The sequence below is a fragment of the Dermochelys coriacea genome, chromosome 3, assembly GCF_009764565.3.
Source record: "Dermochelys coriacea isolate rDerCor1 chromosome 3, rDerCor1.pri.v4, whole genome shotgun sequence".
In the NCBI taxonomy this organism is placed as follows: Eukaryota; Metazoa; Chordata; order Testudines; family Dermochelyidae; genus Dermochelys; species Dermochelys coriacea.
Window position 1 is genome coordinate 23,543,511 of NC_050070.1, and position 20,943 is coordinate 23,564,453.

A 20,943-nucleotide genomic window follows, 5' to 3' on the forward strand; every position below is an offset into this window, starting at 1 on the left:
TACAGAGAACATGAAAAAATGGGTGTTGCCATACCAACTGTAATGAGACCAATTAATTAAGGTGGGCTATTATCAGCAGGAGAAAAAAACCCTTTTGTAGTGATAATCAGGATGGCCCATTTCAAACAGTTGACAAGAAGGTGTGAGTAACAGTGTGTGTGTGTGTGTGTGTGTGTGGGAAATTAGCATGGGGAAATAGTTTTTGTTTGCGTAATGACCCATCCACTCACAGCCTTTATTCAAGCCTAATTTAATGGTGTCCAGTTTGCAAATTAATTCCAATTCTGCAGTTTCTCGTTGGAGTCTGGTTTTGAAGTTTTTTTGTTGGAGAATTGCCACTTTTAGGTCTGAAATTGAGTGACCACAGAGGTTGAAGTGTTCTCCAACTGGATGAATGTTTTAATTCTTGATATTTGATTTGTGTCCATTTATTCTTTTGCATAGAGTTTGTCTGGTTTGGCCAATGTACATGGCAGAGGAGCATTGCTAGCACATATCACATTGGTAGATGTGCAGGTGAATGAGCCTCTTATGGTGTGGCTGATGTGATTAGGTCCTATGATGGTGTCCCTTGAATAGATATGTGGACAGAGTTGGCAACCGGCTTTGTTGCAAGGATAGCTTCCTGGGTTAGTGTTTTTGTTGTGTGGTGTGTGGTTGCTGGAGAGTATTGCTTCAGGTTGGGGGGCTGTCTGTAAGCAAGAACTGGCCTGTCTCCCAAGATCTGTGACTCTCTTTCCCCTTTCTTCCTGCCTGCTTTCCACAATGCCCCAAGGCCTACTCCTTTCTATTTGTTTTCTACTTGCTCTGTATCAGGGGTCCTTAGGCTGGAAGTTGCAGATAGGTGAAAGAAGGTCACGATGATCACCATGCCCTTCCCACAGTACTCAATAGGAAGGGTGTTACAGCTAGATGGAAAGATTCTCCATTGCTCAGGGTCCTTAAATCAGGCCCAAAATGATTTCGGTTAGATTTTTCGTCATCCTCTCAGTGTGTATGTTATGAGCTTTAAACTGCCTTAACACATCAGTCCCTGCCCTATATGTTGTGCAGATTAGCCACGCCTTAGAATCTGGCCCAAGGTATATAGGAAACTTTAGCATTTTAAAAATCTCTTAGCAAATGTAGTGCTCACTAAAAGTACAGCAGAGGGCACTGGAAACACTTTCCCAATAACATGAGGCCAGGGCTAGACATGCTGTAATTTAGAAAGTGATATTGCCATTTCATAATTTTCCTTTTATTGATGCCAATCAACCAGTAAGTACTCCCCATCTATTGCATATAAAACTAATCATTCTTGGTTTTACAGCTTGAAGCCTCAGTAATGCTGGGGCATTTCCTGAGGCAAACAAAGCCATTTAATATAATAAATATGTAAGGCCATTTTGGGCCAGTTTCACGTTCATCAATTTTGAGGTAAAATTTGGCTCTTCTAAAAACAAACAAAAAAAAGATGTGTATAAGTAAAAATATTTGTGGATGTCAGCACATGAGACCAGTTGACCTTAATCTGGTTCTTGCTTCTTGAAAAATACTGGGAGAAGATTTGGTCAAAGGAAAGGTTCCTGTATCCATTCATCCCCACAAAATGGTCAACTGCCCACCATGCCCATAGCCGCGCCTAGTGCTTTAAATTATTATTACTTGCCATGACCCCCAAGACAAGAATGGACTTAAAAGTTAATTCTACATTTTGAAGCCTGATAACTGTATCTGGCATCTAGGTTATTCCAGATAAATCACAACTGGTAAATCTAAACAGTATCACACAGTAGAATAACTCAGAGAACAGTACAATGCATATGCTAGAATAGGTCACATCTCTCTATCTCTCTACCTGTTGATTTATTCTGATGCCCAGCACTGTAGTATCTAAGCCCATCTAAAATAATAATCTACAGACATCTGTCCAAGAAGAATCCTATTCTTCACAAAGCACATCCAATCTTTCCTAACAGAGAAATCTTAATAGAAGTCACCTGTCTACAACCTGGATAAAAGTAATAACACTGGGCTAGCATAAGTTTGGCAGGGGTCTGCTGAGACTGACCAGGGTCATTTCATTGTTTAATTGAGCTTCTCATCTATCTGTATCCACTTGTTGTCTCTTTTCTTGTACGAGAATTGTAAGCTCTTCAAGGCAGGAACTGTCTTGTTCTTATGTATTTGTGTAGCACCTAGTAAAATGGGGCTTTGGTACAAGACACTCTCCTGCAATACCAATAAAAAGAACAATAATTCTAAGTTACATTTTTAAAAAAATCATAGAATATCAGGGTTGAAAGAGACCTCAGGAGGTCATCTAGTCCAACCCCCTGCTCAAAGCAGGACCAACCCCATCTAAATCATCCCAGCTAGGGCTTTGTCAAGCTGGGCCTTAAAAACCTCTAAGGATGGAGATTCCACCACTTCCCTAAGTAACCCATTCCAGTGCTCCTAGTGAAACAGTTTTTCCTAATATCCAACCTAGACCTCCCCCACTGCAACTTTAGACCATTGCTCCTTGTTCTATCATCTGCCACCACTGAGAACAGCTGAGCTCCATCCTCTTTTGAAGCTGCCTTCAGATAGTTGAAGGCTTCTATAAAATCCCCCCTCACTCTTCTCCTCTGCAGACTAAATAACCCCAGTTCCCTCAGCCTCTTCTAATAAATCATGTGCCCCAGCCCTCTAATCATTTTTGTTTCCCTTCAATGGACTCTCGCCAATTTGTCCACATCCTTTATGTAGTGGGGGTCCCAAAACTGGATGCAGTACCCTAGATGTGGTCTCACCAGTGCTGAATAGAGGAACATCATCACTTCCCTCGATCTGCTGGCAATGCTCCTACTAATGCAGCCCAATACACCATTAGCCTTCTTGGCCACAAGGGCACACTGTTGACTCATATCCAGCTTCTCATCCACTGTAATCCCCAGGTCCTTTTCTGCAGAACTGTCGCTTAGTTAGTCAGTCCCCAGCTGTGGCAGTGCCTGAGATTCTTCCGTCCTAAGTGCAAGACTCTGCACTTGTCCTCGTTGAACCTCATCAGATTTCTTTTGGCCCAATCCTCTAATTTGTCTAGGTCTCTCTGTATCCTATCCCTACCCTCCAGCGTATCTACCTCTCCCCCCAGCTTACTGTCATCCGTGAACTTGCTGAGGGTGCAATCCATCCCATCATCCAGATCATTAATGAAGATGTTGAACAAAACTGGCCCCAGGACAGACCTCTGGGGAACTCCACTTGATACCGGCTGCCAACTAGACGGACATTGATCAACTAGATGTTGTTCACTACCCTTTGAGCCCGACGATCTAGCCAGCTTTCTATCCACCTTATAGTCCATTAATCCAGTCCATACTTTTTTAACTTGCTGGCAAGAAAAATGTGGGAGACTATATCAAAAGCTTTCCTAAAGTCAAGTTATATCACATCCAGAGCCAGTTATCTCATCATAGAAGGCAATCAGGTTGGTCAGGCATGACTTGTCTTTGGTGAATCCATGTTGACTGTTCCTGATTACCTTCCTCTCCTCCAAGTACTTCACAATGGATTTCTTGAGGACCTGCTCCATGATTTTTCCAGGGACTGAGGTAAGGCTGACCGGTCTGTAGTTCCTTGGATTCTCCTTCTTCCCTTTTTTGAAGATGGACACTATATTTGCCTTTTTCCAATCATCTGGGACCTCCCTTGAGGTTTCAAAGATAGTGGCCAATGGCTCTGCAATCACATCAGCCAGCTCCCTCAGCACCCTTGGATGCATTAGATCCAGCCCCATGGACTTCTGCATGTCTAGCTTTTCTAAATAGTCCTTAATCTGTTCTTTCACCACTGAGGGCTGCTCACCTCCTCCCCATACTGTGTTGCCTAGTGCAGCGCAGTCTGGGAGCTGACCTTGTCTGTGTAGACCAAGGCAAAAAAAGGATTGAGTACTTTAACTTTTTACACATCATCTCTCACTAGGTTGCCTCCCCCAATTCAGTCAGGGTCCCACACTTTCTCTGACCTTCCTCTTGTTGCTAACATATCTGTAGAAACCCTTCTTGTTACCCTTCACATCCCTTGCTAGCTGCAACTCCAAATGTGCTTCGGCCTTCCTGATTACAGCCTTGCATGCTCAAACAATATTTTTATACTCCTCCCTAGTCATCTGTCCAAGTTTTCACTTCTTGTAAGCTTCCTTTTTGTGTTTAAGATCACTGAAGATTTCTTTGTTAAGTCAAGCTGGTCGCCTGCCATATTTGCTATTCTTTCTGCACATCGGGATGGTTTGCTCCTGCACCCTCAATAAGACTTCTTTAAAATATAGCCAGCTCTCCTGGACTCTTTCCCCCTCATATTAGCCTCCCAGGGGATCCAGCCCATCAGTTCCCTGAGGGAGTCAAAAGTCTGCTTTTCTGGGGGTCCGTATTCTGCTGCTTTCCTTTGTTCCTTTTGTCAGGATACTGAACTGGACCATCTCATGGTCACTGCTGCCCAGTTTGCCACCCACTTCTAGTTCCTTGAACCAATTTTTCCCTGTTTGTGAGCAGCAGGTCAAGAGGAGCATGGCCCCTAGTTCGTTCCTCCAGCACTTATACCAGGAAGTTGTCCCCAACACTCTCCAAAAACTTCCTGGATTGTCTGTGCACTGCCGTGTTGCTCTCCCAACAGCTGTCAGGGTGATTGAAATCCCCCATGAGAACCAGTGGAAACTTCTGTTATTTGTCTGAAGAAAGCCTCGTCTATCTCATCCTCCTGGTCTGGTGGTCTATAGCAAGTGCCCAGCACAACATCACTCTTGTTGCTCTCACCTCTAAACTTAACCCAAAGACTCTCAACAGGCATTTCTCCAGTTTCATGTTGGAGCTCTGAGCAATCATACTGCTCCCTTACATACAGAGCAGCTCCTCCCCTGTCCTTCCTGAACAGTTTATACCATTCATGACAGTGCTCCAGTCATGTGAGTCACCCCACCAAGTCTCTGTTATTCCAATCACATCATAGTTCCTTGACTATGCCAGGACTTCCAATCCTTCCTGCTTGTTTCCCAGGCTTCTTGTGTTCGTGTACAGGCTTCTAAGTAATAAACCATTAGGAATCCTGAAGTGTTATAAACTGATACAAAAAGCACTGAGTCATAAAGGGGTCAGAAGTAACTAGAAAAGGAGGTGTGGATGGCCAAAAGGAAGTCAGGCTAAGGCATGTCAAATGCTATCTAGTAGTAAGGCTAGCAGTAAGGCAATTGTGGATGAGCAGGTTCAAAGTCAAGTGAATCCATACTTCCCCAAAGATGGTAGTTTGGGCCCTGGGTTTCAGTGTAGGCCCATCTCTAATAACTATAATTAAAACCATTCATTTATGGGATACGATTCTCTTGTCTGCTTGCCTTGTACCATTTACATCTATGCCTGGTAAGTGCGAACTGGCTGAATACTACCTAGCTGATTTGGTAGTGTCTTACAATTGCTTTGGACAGACGTACATGAATACACAAAGTGCTAGGTGTGGGCAAATCAGGCCCACTTTGCTTAAGAGACAAAGGGCCAGCTTGTAAGGATGCATAATACTGTGCTTTTTTTACACAAGCTGAGCCTCTGGCCTGGGACACTGTACAGAGACGGTGGTGTTGAATTATGAATTTTCAGTGTTTACATTATATTAGGGCTGCCAAATAATCACAGTTAACACCTGCAATTAACTAAAAACAAAATTAACGTGTTAATTTTTTTAATCGCATCTATCGCATACCTCTGGACGGGGAGGGAGGCATTGGTGGTGAAGGGGCTGAAGGCGCAGCCCAGAGCTCTGGAGGCTGCGGGGGACTGAAGTCCCAAGGTGGGGCCAGAGCCCTGGCAGGGCTAAAGCCCAGAGCCCCCAGCCCAGAGTCTATATTTGAAAATATAGAAAACATCCAAAATATTTAGATAAATGGTATTCTATTATTGTTTAAGAGCACGATTAAAACTGTGATTAATCACGATTAATTTTTTTAATCAGTTGATAGCCCTACATTATATTATGTTCAATAAAAGGAATGTCAAGAATAAACATCCCTTGTAAGAGAGATGTGGGAGATAACTTAATGAGAGAATAGCATGGTAGGGAGTCAGCATGGTGGGGGGAATATAGAGCAAGCAAATAAAGAAGCCTTCCCATCTACCTGTATCCATCGCTTTAACTTGAATCAACAAGAGATACATTAAAAAAAAATCTTATCTATGTGCACTGAACTGTCTCCATAGAATTCCTTGTTTGAAAGCTACACATACACTAATGAGATTCAACAGGAATGGGTCTGATTTCCCTCTGCCTTGCATCTTGTGTAGTCAATTGCACCTGCTGGTGAGTCTGGATAGAATAGGGTAGAAAATACACATTGTTTCAGTTAGGGCAGTCAGGAGAGGAAATATCAAAATATCAAAATATTAACTGTCATTGACTTTGATTTTCCTAATGTTTTTGTGATTCTTTTAATATCTTTTGTGAAATAAATAAATGACTGGAGAAATAAATAAAAGCATATTTTCCTTTTTAGCCTTATAATTCTACCTACTTCTCAACTTGGGGGTTATAGTCATTCAAATTTAAGATTAATAATTTGCAGTTTACCTTAACAGATAGAAGGATAGCAATGCTTTTTTGCTAAACCACAAAAAAGTTATTGTCATTCTGTGTTTCTAACAGATTTGGGTCATCAGAACAGCATTGATATATAACACCATAAACTAGACAGCTTTATTACATAAGAGATTTGGATTCTGCAGCTGTTTTTAGAGGCCACTCTATTTAAAACCTGTCTATTACTCCCAAATCCCAGATGAACTGGCTGATTAAAAAATAAATATGGTGTTTACTTGCTTGAAATATGCTCAGCCTGGACAGCCAAGGGGCTCCTAAAAGCCAAATCTGCACCTAGAGTTGGTCCCAAAATCTGTCAAAAAACTAGTGCTGACATTTCTGCCTCCATATACAATGGTAAATTAACTTTAAGGACTTGATTCATGAAATAACAATCTCACAGAATGTTTCTCATAGTTTTGTGATTAATCTACTTGCAATTCTTTTTAGGACAGCTTCTTAACACAAAGTGATATTTATATCTGAGCTTGCCTCAGATAAAATTAGGGGCCTGATTCTTTGCTGCCATGCACCTTGTCTAGTCACTTGCAAACTGTATAAAGTGAGCATAAAAGGGGTGCAAAAAGCTCTAATTAGAGCAATGGAATGAAGAATTCTAATTAGGTAGAGTTCTATACATAAAGAAATGACTATGCAAGGTGCAGGCAGTGGAGAATCAGGCTAGTGGTGAAATTCAAAGAATTCAACAAAATTAAAAGATGTTTACGTCTCACTTGTTTTGCTAAAGTCATAAGCTCATAAAACTGTAGCTGCATTGTCAGGATACATGTTATGAAATGAAGCAGGAAGAAAAAAATCTCTGGATTAGAGCCTCAAATCAGCAGAGTTACTTTGAAATCAGTGGATCTGCACCAATTTACACTAGCTGAGGATCTGACCTACTGACATTTGGCCCCTTCTGTGCTTTTATAAAGGGATATCATTCCAATATTGCCAGAATAATTCATTTTTTCCATACACTGTTCAGAGCCTGTGTTATGTATGTCAGAATAGATGATCATAATGGATCCCTCTAGCTTTAGAAATCTATGAAAAATTAACTAAGAACATGCACAATGTCTAATCCATAAACACTGAAAGAGGTGTTTGATGCTGCCCATATAAGAGCTCTTGTAGTGATCCTGGTGACAATGATATGTCAACTCACCTGCATAGACAAAATGTTACCCAATGTTAAATAGACACTTACTGCGTTAGGTAGACTGCACATCCTCAGCCAGATGCCATCCATCTTCTCTGTCACTGAAAAGTGAGTAAATGAAACAGGGAACTTGATGATCTGAAGACTGTGAGTACCTTGCAACACTAGGTCAGCAACTTGAATCAATCCAGTTCATAAATTACCTTCAAATCTCTGCTAGCTGATGATTGTCCAAGTTGAAATGAATTGTTGATTATTTCAGTCCTGTTTCCAATGGGCAGACACTGACACCATAAAAAATAACCTTACACTTCCTACTTATCACAACTCTTGTTGGAAAGCTCATCCCACAAGCCTAAGTTTGAATGAGCATGGAAAAATGTTTGTGCCAAACTTCCAGTGAACCCTCAAAACAGAGGATAGTTCCAACCACTAATATATAACCTAGTGCTGAAAAAGGGCTAATTTCACAAAGCTGAGGGAAATTATCAGTAAAACTGATTGGAAAGAAAACTATAGGCAGAAAATTTTGAATGAAAATTCAAATGACTTCTTCATTATTTAAGAAGACTTTATTAGATGGCTAAAAAGCCACAGATTCACAATTAAGAAAGAAGATAACTTTGGGTAAAACCCCAGGTAATTAAGAGGGGAAATGAAAGCTGCTATTAGAAATTTTTAAAAATATGTAACAAAAGAAAAAAAGGGAAGCTGACAGCAGCCAATATAAATTAGATGTTACAAAGTGTAGAAAATTGATAAGGAAAGCTAAAGATATCAGAGGAAAAATCATCCCTGCAGGGCAAAAAATAGTATAGAGTTTTTAAAGTATATCAGGAACAAAAAAACAAAAAAGAAAATACTAACAATAATATAGGCCCATGATTAAATGGAGAGAGAAGAAAAGACAGAAGTATTGAATAAATATTTCTTTTCATTATTTGGAAAGAAGCAGAATGATGTACTTATATCACAGGAGGCACTACTTTGCAATCTTTCAATAACTAAGCAGGATGTTAAACAGCATCTACGAGAGATAAACATTTTTAAATCAACAGGCCTGGACAACTTGCACCCAAGAATCCCAGAGAGTTGGCTGAGGAGATCTCTGGCCCACCTATGTTAGTTTTTAAATAACTCTGGGAATACCAAGGAAAGTCCAAAAGATGGTAACGGAGCTAATGTTGTGCCAATATTCAAAAAGGGCGAGCAGTATGACTGAGGTAATTATGAGCTGGTTAGGCCAACATCAGTTCTGGAGAAAATAATTGAAAAGCTGATACTGTATTAAACCAATAAAGAATGAAAGGATGGGAATATAATTGGTGCCAATCAATATGTTTTTACAAAAAATAGGTCTCATCAAACATAGAATTTTGCCCAGTTACTCCTGTATTGAGCTCAATAACCTGTGTTTAACTGAAGCATGTCTTCCAGAAAGGCATCCACACTTGATTTCAAGACATCAACATATGGAGAGTCCACCGCTCCCCATGATAGTTTGTTCCAGAGGTTGATCACCCTCATTATTAAAAATTGTCTTATTTCTGATTTGAATTTATCTGCTTCAACTTCCAGATATGGGTTCTTGTTATGCCTTTCTCTGCTAAACTAAAAATACCCTTTGGTAACTGATATTTTCTCCCTGTGAATGTACTTACACATGATAATCAAGTCACCTCCTGATCTTTCTTTTTATAAACTAAACAGATTGAGCTCTTTAAGTCTCTTACTGGCAATTCTTGATCTGTAGACTGTGAGAGTTCTGTTGCAAGTATTTAAAATTAGAGTTCTGTTGCTTTGTTTAGGTTGTTTTCTGTGGTTGGTTTGTTTCTGGTCCCCGGCTGCTTAAGTGTAACCCTTGGAGTCAGATTTCTGGTGCAAATACCTCTATTATGCCAATTACTAAATCTCACATCCTGGCAAAGACATTTATTCTGACATTCAGCATTTGAAATTTCACATTTGTTTCCTTATTCCCATGTATGATATTGAATTCTGCTGTGCTGTACTCATTGCTATATTAGTGTATACTCAGTGTCCAACTTCAATACTCTCATGCCCCTTATTTTGTCCTAGCTCATAAAAGTCAGTATACTCCTAACTGGGTTTCTTATCTCATCTAATTATCTACCTATATATTTATACTCTGCTCACACTGTAGTAACCTGTTAATCTGTAAGAATTTATATCCTAATTTAACTGTTATCCAAAATGTTTTACATATTATACATAAATAAATATATTAAAATGAAGATTTACTTTCAGAAATTTTATATTTTGCTTACAAATTTATAACTAGATATAATAGCTTGAAATATTGCAGTGAATGTGTAACAGGACGGTCTATCCCTTAAGGGCCAGGTGGGCCAGGAAACATCTATCCCAGTTCTGAAGAGAAACCGAGCAGGCAGGTGTAGGGAATAAGCATCTAGTGATTGGGTCTGATTCCCAGCTGGAAGATATAAATGAGGTCCTCAGCTCCATAAGTGAGCTTGGGACTAGAAGAGGGCTCAGAGTATGCTTTCCTGAAGAGCAACACAAGGCTGTGAGATGGCAAGCAGGCTTTGCTGACCCCCGAGGTTAGAGGGGGACCAGACCCTTTAGCTACCAAAGGATCACGCAGTCTCAGGGTATGTCTACACTACAATAGCAATAAGGTTTTTTCCACCAATGTAGGTAATCCATCTCTCTGGATTGGTGGAAGAATTCTTCCATTGACCTAGTTACAGCTACAAATAGGGGTTACACCAACTTAACTACATTGCACAAATAGGACACACAACTTTTTACAGGCCTGAGTGATGTAGCTAGGTCAGCCTGGGTTTTTTTTAGGTGTTGAACAGACCTCAGTCAAGATAATGAGGACTGTAAGATAAAGAGGATATTTCAAAGAGGACTAGTTCAAAGCAAGCTATCAAACTGTTAATGATTGGCAGTAGATCAAAGTGAACGAATAAACTGTGTGGATGCTGTTGTTGAGCATTAACAGTTTGCTAGTTTGTTTTGGGCTACTACAGTTTCCAAGAGGACTAGATCAAAGCAAACTAATGAACTGTAGTGTGCAGCAGCAGTGTCCACAAGGTTGCTGTGACCATAGTGTAAAATTATCTATTTTTTACCATGACGGTGCTGTGAATTATGCATAACTTTACTATAACAAAATTGTACACATAGTTGTTATTCCACATTTCCTTTTGGAGGAATAAACTGAGCCCTGAGGAAAGGGCTACAAACTGAAGTGGGTATGGCTGTCTGTTTATCCCAGGTGGGTGATTGGGTCCACCAGTCTAGAGAACGGTATGCACTAAAACTGTAGTAGTGGAAATACATGGGAGAATATTATCCTGTTTGTGAGCAGACCAGCAGGAAACTTGTGCTACAAGTTATGTGTCTCTTGTTTCTACTAAAAGATCATTAAACATCTTCCCTTCTATCATTGTATATCATTAATTGCTATGAACTGTTTACTATTAATTACAGGAATTACATATTTTCATAGGCATCTTTCCATATAATTACTGTCAGGAATAAACACTGTAGTACTGCAGTGAAATTGAATTCTATCAGATAAATTAGATCACTAGGTTGCTGTACAATTATGGTAGCAAATCTGTAGTTTTTCCCCCTACTCAGGGGTCTAATAGGCCCATCCACCCCTCTTGACCACCGACCAGAGGTGGATGGTGTTACAGTAGAGCCCCTTCTCTGCTGACATGACTGAGGGGGGCTGGGCCAAATCTGAGTGATGTTACAACTGAGCGTGCAGTTTGCAATGTGACTTTTGCAGTCCTTATGGCACTCATGGACACCAGACATCCCTATCACTGGGGATAAGTGAAGGAGAAAAACTCCCAGTCCCCAGGATGTGGGAGGACTGGATCTGAGCTTTTGGTGCTTCCTGGGGAAGCAAGGATGCAGAAGGCGGATGCAGAACTGCCTGGGCCCTGGTGCAGATGGTGCTCTTCAGCCTGACCACCACTGTGGGTAAGTGTTCGGGGCTGGTTGTGAAGCAGTGAGACTGGGGGACTGGTGCAGGGTGGGAGAGTTTGGAGCTGGGTGCAGGCCAATGTGGGGAAAAGATCATGGGTCTGGATCTGGGGCAACAGGAGGGGAGTGAATGTGGAGCTGGATGAAGGAGAGAGTGCGAGGGTCCTGGTACAAAAGCAGTGTGAGAGCTCAGGACTTGGTCTGGGGAGCAGCAGTAGGGTTGCTTAGGGTGTTGGGGCAGCTGGTGGGGAGTGTGTAGGGCTAGGTGCAGGGCCACAGACAGAGAGAGAGAGAGAGAGAGCTCTGGGCACCTTCCTAAGGAAAACTGTGGTTGCACCCCAGCCTCCCACTCAGGTAATTTCCTGCATTGTGGTTCTTAGTATCTTAAAATGCATGACCATTGTGTGATTATTTTTCAATGAAAGTATCTGATGTGCTCAGCTATCATAATCTCTATGCACGCGATAAAGTAACAAAGAGCAATCCACTTGTATTTGAAGATATGGCAGGGACAGAGTCAGAGCACCTGAAGAAACAGAGTTCTCAGGATAGGCAGGTTGAGGGTATATTTTAAATCAAGTTACCTACTTTACCTCAGCTCAGGAGAGCGGCCATACTGTGAAATAACACTCAAGCTGCTGTGTCCACACTGTTGCTGCACTCACTCATGTGTAGTGCTAAGACTTCTGGGGGCACCAACGTCCCCAGCACTTTTCTGTCCCAAGAGAGTAACCAGCCCATTTTTAAGGAGCAGAGTTTAAGTAGACAATACCTAATTAGCTCTATGCTAGGAATGCTTCCCTGAGCTGAGTCAAAACTCTCTGGAAATTAACCCAAAACACTCCACATCATTGTCTGTGGCCTGGATCACATCTAAGGGTCACCAAAAGTACTGTATGTTCCATCACATGACATCCCTTCACACACAGGGCCCATGGACTGATGTTTGTTGATACTGATATCCTCATCTCTTGGAAGAAAGCCTGCATACAGGTGCTGCTTCCCTAGGCAGTATTGACCTTGGAAAGTATAAAGTAGCAGTTTAAGATCCAACCATGTCAACTGAAGATTTAAATCCTTTATGAGGTGTAGCCAGTGAAGAGTCATGGGCGAAAGGAACCCCCAATAGGCAATTACTTCAATGGGTAACCATCACCCACCTGATTGCAAGGCATTGCTTTTCTACCATTGATTTTATAGAACCATACAAGTATAGGATCATCTCTCAGGATAGATGTTTTCAATTCCAGCATAGTGTCAATTGCTGAAGAACCTAGATGTTCTGGGACAACACCATTCTTAGAATGACCTCTTGAGGTCATCTGGGGTATCAGAGTTTGAATAAAGCCAGAGCACTGGAGTAGCAGTTGCTGTTGGAGAATGTTTTTTTTAGCATCATAATGACTAGGCTTCTGTATCTTGGACTCTTGCATCCATTGGCTCAGCAGTAATGCAAAAAACTACCATTTACTTTTCTTTCTCTGAGAGCAATCAAATAAAGGTAGACAAAATAAATCTGCTTATAAGCAATGTGTATGTACAAAGGTTGAAAAAAGGGAAAGCAGAACTCAGAGTGTTTTATAACTTGATGGTTTGGGATGTACAATAAAGACTTGATACAAAAATATGAAATGGCAGTTTTCCTGAGTAAGGACTACCCCTAAAAGGTACAATAATACTGTGTGTCTTCCCTTATGAGAATGTAGTCATCATCCAACAGTATTGGTTCCAAACACCTCAGAAGCATTACAGAGAGCTGTGGTGTGGGTGTGAGGACAGGTACCAGCAAAAGGAAGGTGGACTTCAACAGCTGCTGGGCTCCCAAACAGTGCAGTAGGCTGGAGTTTAGCTGTTCATTCGAGGCTAAGGTACTACATTTATGAAGATTTAAAAAAAACCCACAGAAGTTAGAAGAGGCTTAGGTATGGGATGTTGGAAGCTTTAATAAAGATAAACTAATGGACAGAGCAGATGAGCTGGTCAAATATGCATGTGAAATTCATTTATCACAGGCCCCTGTAGTTTTTCAAATGGCTCGACAATATACCACATGGATACCACCTCAAAGTGTGTGTGTGTAGATAGATCGATCTATGTACGGGGGTGGGGGGCGAAGCACATGTGTATCAGATTGGATTTATCACTAGCTTCAATTCTAACAATGGAACTATATCACTCCATAAAATGTAAATACAAGTTTTCCCAATTATGAAACATTTTTAAATGTACTCTTTACACAGAACAGGATACATTCTGTCTTCAGATGTACTCAAATATATTGTTCAAGACATCCGCTGAAATCATGAGAGCTAAGAGTGTGCATCTGGAGACAAAATTTGCCATTTTATGGTAGCTGTTTAGTGGTGTGAAGGAATTAAGAACATAAGAGGCAAAATAAAATAGCCTTCTGCCTGTGACAAAACAAGAAATAGAAACTCAAGGTCCATCTTCCAAAATGGGAACATTTAGTAAAAATCCAGAAAATGATTATCATCTTTTGTGCACATCATTGGGTAGAAATATAAATCCCATCTGATTCTTCCATTATGGATGTCTCAGAATACAGCAAATAACCGCAGCTTCCTAGAAGGTGTGAGTCCTTGCATGATATCAATGTCATTCCTAAATGCATAGGGTGGAATTAAAGGTACCTGACTTGGCAAATGAAAAAAACATCTGTTATTACCACAGTAATTAGCACCCACCCTAGACAGAGGAATAGGGAGGTGGGTCTTACCTTTCAAAAATTACTACATGTCTGAATTAACCTAATAAGAAATCCCACCTTGGAATGTATTATATGCTAATTTTATCATCCTACATAGACTTTAGAATCATTGACTTTAAGGTTTCAGAGTAGCAGCCGTGTTAGTCTGTATTTGCAAAAAGAAAAGGAGTACTTGTGGCACCTTAGAGACTAACAAATTTATTAGAGCATAAGCTTTCGTGAGCTACAGCTCACTTCATCGGATGCATTTGGTGGAAAAAACAGAGGAGAGATTTATATACACACACACAGAGAACATGAAACAATGGGTTTATCATACACACTGTAAGGAGAGTGATCACTTAAGATAAGTCATCACCAACAGCAGGGGGGGAAGGAGGAAAACCTTTCATGGTGACAAGCAGGTAGGCTAATTCCAGCAGTTAACAAGAATATCAGAGGAACAGTGGGGGGTGGGGTGGGAGGGAGAAATACCATGGGGAAATAGTTTTACTTTGTGTAATGACTCATCCATTCCCAGTCTCTATTCAAGCCTAAGTTAATTGTATCCAGTTTGCAAATTAATTCCAATTCAGCAGTCTCTCGTTGGAGTCTGTTTTTGAAGCTTTTTTGTTGAAGTATAGCCACTCTTAGGTCTGTGATCGAGTGACCAGAGAGATTGAAGTGTTCTCCAACTGGTTTTTGAATGTTATAATTCTTGACGTCTGATTTGTGTCCATTCATTCTTTTACGTAGAGACTGTCCAGTTTGGCCAATGTACATGGCAGAGGGGTATTGCTGGCACATGATGGCATATATCACATTGGTAGATGCGCAGGTGAACGAGCCTCTGATAGTGTGGCTGATGTGATTAGGCCCTATGATGGTATCCCCTGAATAGATGTGTGGACAGAGTCATCAAGGATCTACAACCTATCCTGAAGGACGAGCCATCGCTCTCTCAGATCTTGGGAGACAGACCAGTCCTTGCTTACAGACAGCCCCCCAATCTGAAGCAAATACTCACCAGCAACCACACACCACACAACAGAACCACTAACCCAGGAACCTATCCTTGCAACAAAGCCCGTTGCCAACTCTGTCCACATATCTATTCAGGGGATACCATCATAGGGCCTAATCACATCAGCCACACTATCAGAGGCTCGTTCACCTGCGCATCTACCAATGTGATATATGCCATCATGTGCCAGCAATGCCCCTCTGCCATGTACATTGGCCAAACTGGACAGTCTCTACGTAAAAGAATGAATGGACACAAATCAGACGTCAAGAATTATAACATTCAAAAACCAGTTGGAGAACACTTCAATCTCTCTGGTCACTCGATCACAGACCTAAGAGTGGCTATACTTCAACAAAAAAGCTTCAAAAACAGACTCCAACGAGAGACTGCTGAATTGGAATTAATTTGCAAACTGGATACAATTAACTTAGGCTTGAATAGAGACTGGGAATGGATGAGTCATTACACAAAGTAAAACTATTTCCCCATGGTATTTCTCCCTCCCACCCCACCCCCCACTGTTCCTCAGATATTCTTGTTAACTGCTGGAAATAGCCTACCTGCTTGTCACCATGAAAGGTTTTCCTCCTTCCCCCCCCTGCTGTTGGTGATGACTTATCTTAAGTGATCACTCTCCTTACAGTGTGTATGATAAACCCATTGTTTCATGTTCTCTGTGTGTGTGTGTGTGTATATAAATCTCTCCTCTGTTTTTTCCACCAAATGCATCCGATGAAGTGAGCTGTAGCTCACGAAAGCTTATGCTCTAATAAATTTGTTAGTCTCTAAGGTGCCACAAGTACTCCTTTTCTTATTGACTTTAAGGTCAGACTTCAGTTGAGTAAGCCAAGTAATGTATTGCTTAGAAAGTTGATTTTTGATTCTGAATGCACATTGATTACAGACTTTGGTAGTCATGCTTTTGACTTGTATCTCCAAATCAGATATGCAGTCTCTGTTGTTGCCTTTACTTCCCTCTTTTACTTTTTTCATGAATTCCTTCTGGTTTGTGTTATGGAATAAATTCATTCATTTATAACTTTTAATTGAATTCTCCACTTTATGGTGCTGTTCCTTGGAGCTGCTGTGTTAAGGGGAGAGGGAAGTGAAAGCAGCAATGACTGGTGCAAAGCCTGTAGTGTCTCACAAGCAGTCTTTTTATTTTATTTGTAATTTAATTTGTTAGATTTATACAACTTCTAATCCACAGGGTCAAACAAGGGAGGCCATTATAAAAAGATAAATTACAGACTAATGTTAGAAGTTAAAATGTTGGGTCTGATTAAATGCTCGTCATAAGAAGTACAGGCTCACCATGTGCCCCAGTCCCTAGAAGTACCATGAAAAAACGCAGAGGAGTTGGAAGGAACACCATGTTTCCTAGCAAGCCACATGATCAGTGGGTCTTATAAATGAAGAAAATCAACATACTGCAATCTCTCTTCTAACATACTAATCTCCAGGGGTTAAAGTAATTTAAAGGATTTACCAGTATGCCGGAGTCCTGAGCAGGGGGTGGGGCCTCAACTGGAAGAGGCGTGGCCTCAACTGGAAGGGGTGGGGCCTTTAAATCCCCTGGCTCTCTAAATCACCATCAGAGCCCCACTGCCACTACCCCAGGGCTCCTGCAGTGTGGCTTGGATGGCAATTTAAAGGCCTGGGGCTCCAACCGCCACTACTGCCCCTAGCACTTTAAATCACCAGTGGAGCCCCCAGCTGCTGCTGCTACCCCAGGGGTTCCAGCAGCAGGGCTCCAGTGGTGATTTAAAGGGCCCAGGACTCCCCGCAGTGGCCGGAGCCTTGGGCCCTTTAAATCACTGCCCGAGCCCCACTGCCGGAGTCCCAGGGGTAACGGCGGCAGCTGGGGGCTCCAGTGGTGATTTAAAGGGCTCTTTAAATCACTGCCTGAGCCGTCGCTGCTACCCACTGCTTTAGTTCAGGCCTCAGACCAAGCCTCTGATACAAGGGCTTATGTCTTAGGCTCGGCTCTCTTCCTACTACAGTTATTTCATGAAAAAAATGAAATGTGGTTTGTTTGACAAGAACTATTTTCCATAAAACCATGTTGATTTCTATTAATTATATTTCAATCTTTTTAACTTTTTTATCAGTTTGAATCCCATATTAGCTTTTCCAATATTTTGCCTGGGGCTGATGTCAGAAGGTCAAAAGTTACATGGTTAGTCCCACTTGCCCTTTCTGAATATTAGCACAACATTAACACTCTTCTAGTCTTCTGGAATTTCCCCAGTATTCCAGAGATCTCCCCAGTCAATTTGTTTAGGACTCTTCGGTATAAGTTATTTCAGCCTGTTGAGTTAAAAATGTTTATCCTTAGTAGATGTTGTTTAACATGATCTTTAGTAACTGATGGACTGGAGGGTAGTTCATCATCCTTATGTAACAAAACCCAGGGAAGAGAAACTTGAACAATGTAGCCCAACCGATAGAGCATCTAACTAGGAGTCAGAAGACTGTGTTTCCATTTGCAGCCCTGCTTGGTGCCTTTTGGCAAGTCACTTCACCTCTTTTTCAACCTTGTCTGTTTGGATTGTATGCTCTTTGGAGCAGGGACTGTCTTTTTTTATGTGTGTATAGGGCTTAACACAATGGGGCCCTAATCTCAGTTGCGGATTTAGCCATTATGGTAATGTCAACAATATTAGTTTATATCAGCAAACTCTATTTGGTATGATATGAACTCTGTGAGAACAAAGCATGTCAGTATAATTCCATGATTTCAAAATAATTTCCCTGTGTTTTTTTTAAATAGAACTCCCCTTTAAAATCAGTGGAGAAGTAAGTATAGTAATCAGTGATATAAAGTTACACAGGAGGAGCTAGGAATTCCAGACTCTACACACTAGCTTTGTATGGATAAAAATAAGGCTTGATCCTGAAGCCATTCTACATGTAGAGGTTGGAATTCATACTCTAACCTCTTCCCATAGGACCAGTACACAGAGATTGGATCAAGTGATAGACTCCACCCCATGGCCTCTGAGGAAAGGAATTAGAACGTTTTGCAGCCCTTCATCAGCCACTATTACAGATTTATATCTGTAATAGCAACTGTGACTCTTCAACACCTCCTATAGAGTAGGACTGGATCCTTGGATCCAGTGGTCATGCCTTCAGTGTTTGCTGAGCTATGTGAATCCCAGATCTGCCATACCCTGGGAGTGTAGACTCCACACAGCAAAGAGACCATAGTTTCATTTTATCAAGTGCATTCAGAAAATCCTCCTGGACTGATGGGAAATTTCACCTTAGACTCCTATTGAAATTTTAATGGAAGGCTTGCTTATTTCAGACCTGGACTGTGGCTACTATGTACAATCAAATTGCCAAGTTTTTGTCTGTAAATGCACCGCAGAGAATATACATGATAAAAACCTTTTGCATTATTAGCAATGAAAAAAAGATCTGGTATCCTCAATTATTCCATGTTTGATAATGTTAAGCTCATTTAAATCCTGAGAGATAGTAAAGAAACAAAGTTATTACAGTGATAAAATGCATAAACCTATTGGCAAGCACAATTTATGCATTTAACAAATTTTCATTGAATAAATTACTAGAATAGGTCAAGCCCCTTTTATTTTAGCAGACCTAAAGCAAAATGCATTTGTTAATTTATTATACATTATCTTTTTAAGCTAACCACTTAATTCACTGATGCTATTTTGCTTTACTAATGTATGTATTATATCCCATATACACCCTTTTCTATTCAAGTATTCTACATCCTTGGTTCTATTCAAGTAAATTACAGCAAAGCAATTCAGTGCTTTTAATACAGTAACCATGTTGACCTCCTAAAATATGAGCCTTAAGTATGAAAGAATATTAAATGAAAGCCATCTTTACAGCAATTTTCAGATATAAAATGGTACATGTACAATCCTTTTTAATTTAAAGTATAGTTCCAGCCTGGAAAGTGACTGCAAAAATGGCAGCTGCTTACATAACAGATCTATTGACTTTACTGATAGATATGAGGTTTTACTGCTTTTTCCTCCTGTTAGAACTAAAGAGCCAACATAGGGAAGAGAGAGAACAAGATGGAATCTATTCCTTCTTGTGCATCACCAATCATTTACTAAATTCCAGTTACACATTCTTGTTCAAACCCATTGAAGACAGTATTTTTACAGGTGTAACTGAAGGTATAATTAAGCTTGAGAACCTGAAGATGTATGAGAAAGAAAGAACCCAATTTGACTTTCAGAGCCCTGGTTGAGTTTTCAGGGCTGGCAATTAGGAAAGCTACATATCAGATGTGCTCCCATTAGAAGTAAATAGCAAAGTCACTGAGCAGAAATAAATATGGCATTTGTGTAGTCATTTTGGAGAGAACTGCACTTTAAATGTTATTTACTATCCTAAATTCATTTATCTATGTGGGCGTATCACTGTCCTCTACTGAATGTATTCTAATGTATGACTGTTTATCATTTCCATCTATTGGTTAAGCTAATATCTCTGTACTTTTCTTATTAGCTAGAGATCATTTTCTCAAAGACCCAGATTCTCAAAGGCACTTAGGCATTGCTCTGCTCAGCTTTGCAATGCCTAACCCCTAGACAAACAGCAGCCTACTGGTATCTTCAGCCCCAATCTAGATTCCCCATACAATGCATGAGAAGAGTTAATCACCTAAGAAAATGATATTCAGAAGCCAGCAAGCTGAATGTGGAGCTACCTAACTAGCCAGTAATGAAATGCTAAGGAGTGTGTTGGGGAGGATCAGAGATATAAGAGGGGCATAGGCACATGTTGCACTTGCTGGCAGAGCAGATATAGGCACCTCCAGCTGCTCATGTTCCTTTGTCATGAACTATCTCCTGGTATAGGCCCCCAGACCAGGTCAACCACTTAAGTAGCTATGCACTAGCAGACAAAACCTTTCTCTGCTGCTCATGCTTGATACCTCTCTCATGGTCACCCTAGGTTTCCCCGTACCCATAGTTGTCTTTGTGTGGTTGTTGTGCTGCCCGCCAAAATACCTGGTGGCCTACATCTGGCCCTCCTGATGTAGGGGCTGGCAGGTATCGGGTCTTAGGCATGATCTAAACATGCCTATAGGATCATGCCCTGCTGGCGAGATAAACTTTCCCCCTCCTAGTTTGAGAATCCCACTTTGAGGCCTCTGGGGCTTCATCTTAGGCGAGGGGTCTGAGCTCCTCATTAGCTGTGAAGTGGTGTCAGGGCAAGGGCAGCTTTATGAATGTTGGCTGGTGGACACTTAAGCACCTAGGGGAGTTAGGCACCTAAGGGGCTAAGTGGCTGTTGAGCGGTGGTTTTGAAAATGTCAATGATAGCTAAATGGTGTAGTTAAGCTAGTAAATAGGCAGATAAGCCCCTAAATACCTTTGAGGATCTGGACCCATGTGTTTTGGAACTGAAATCTATTAATATTAACAATTTGTGTGTGTATATATGTATGTATATGTGTATAGATATAGATAT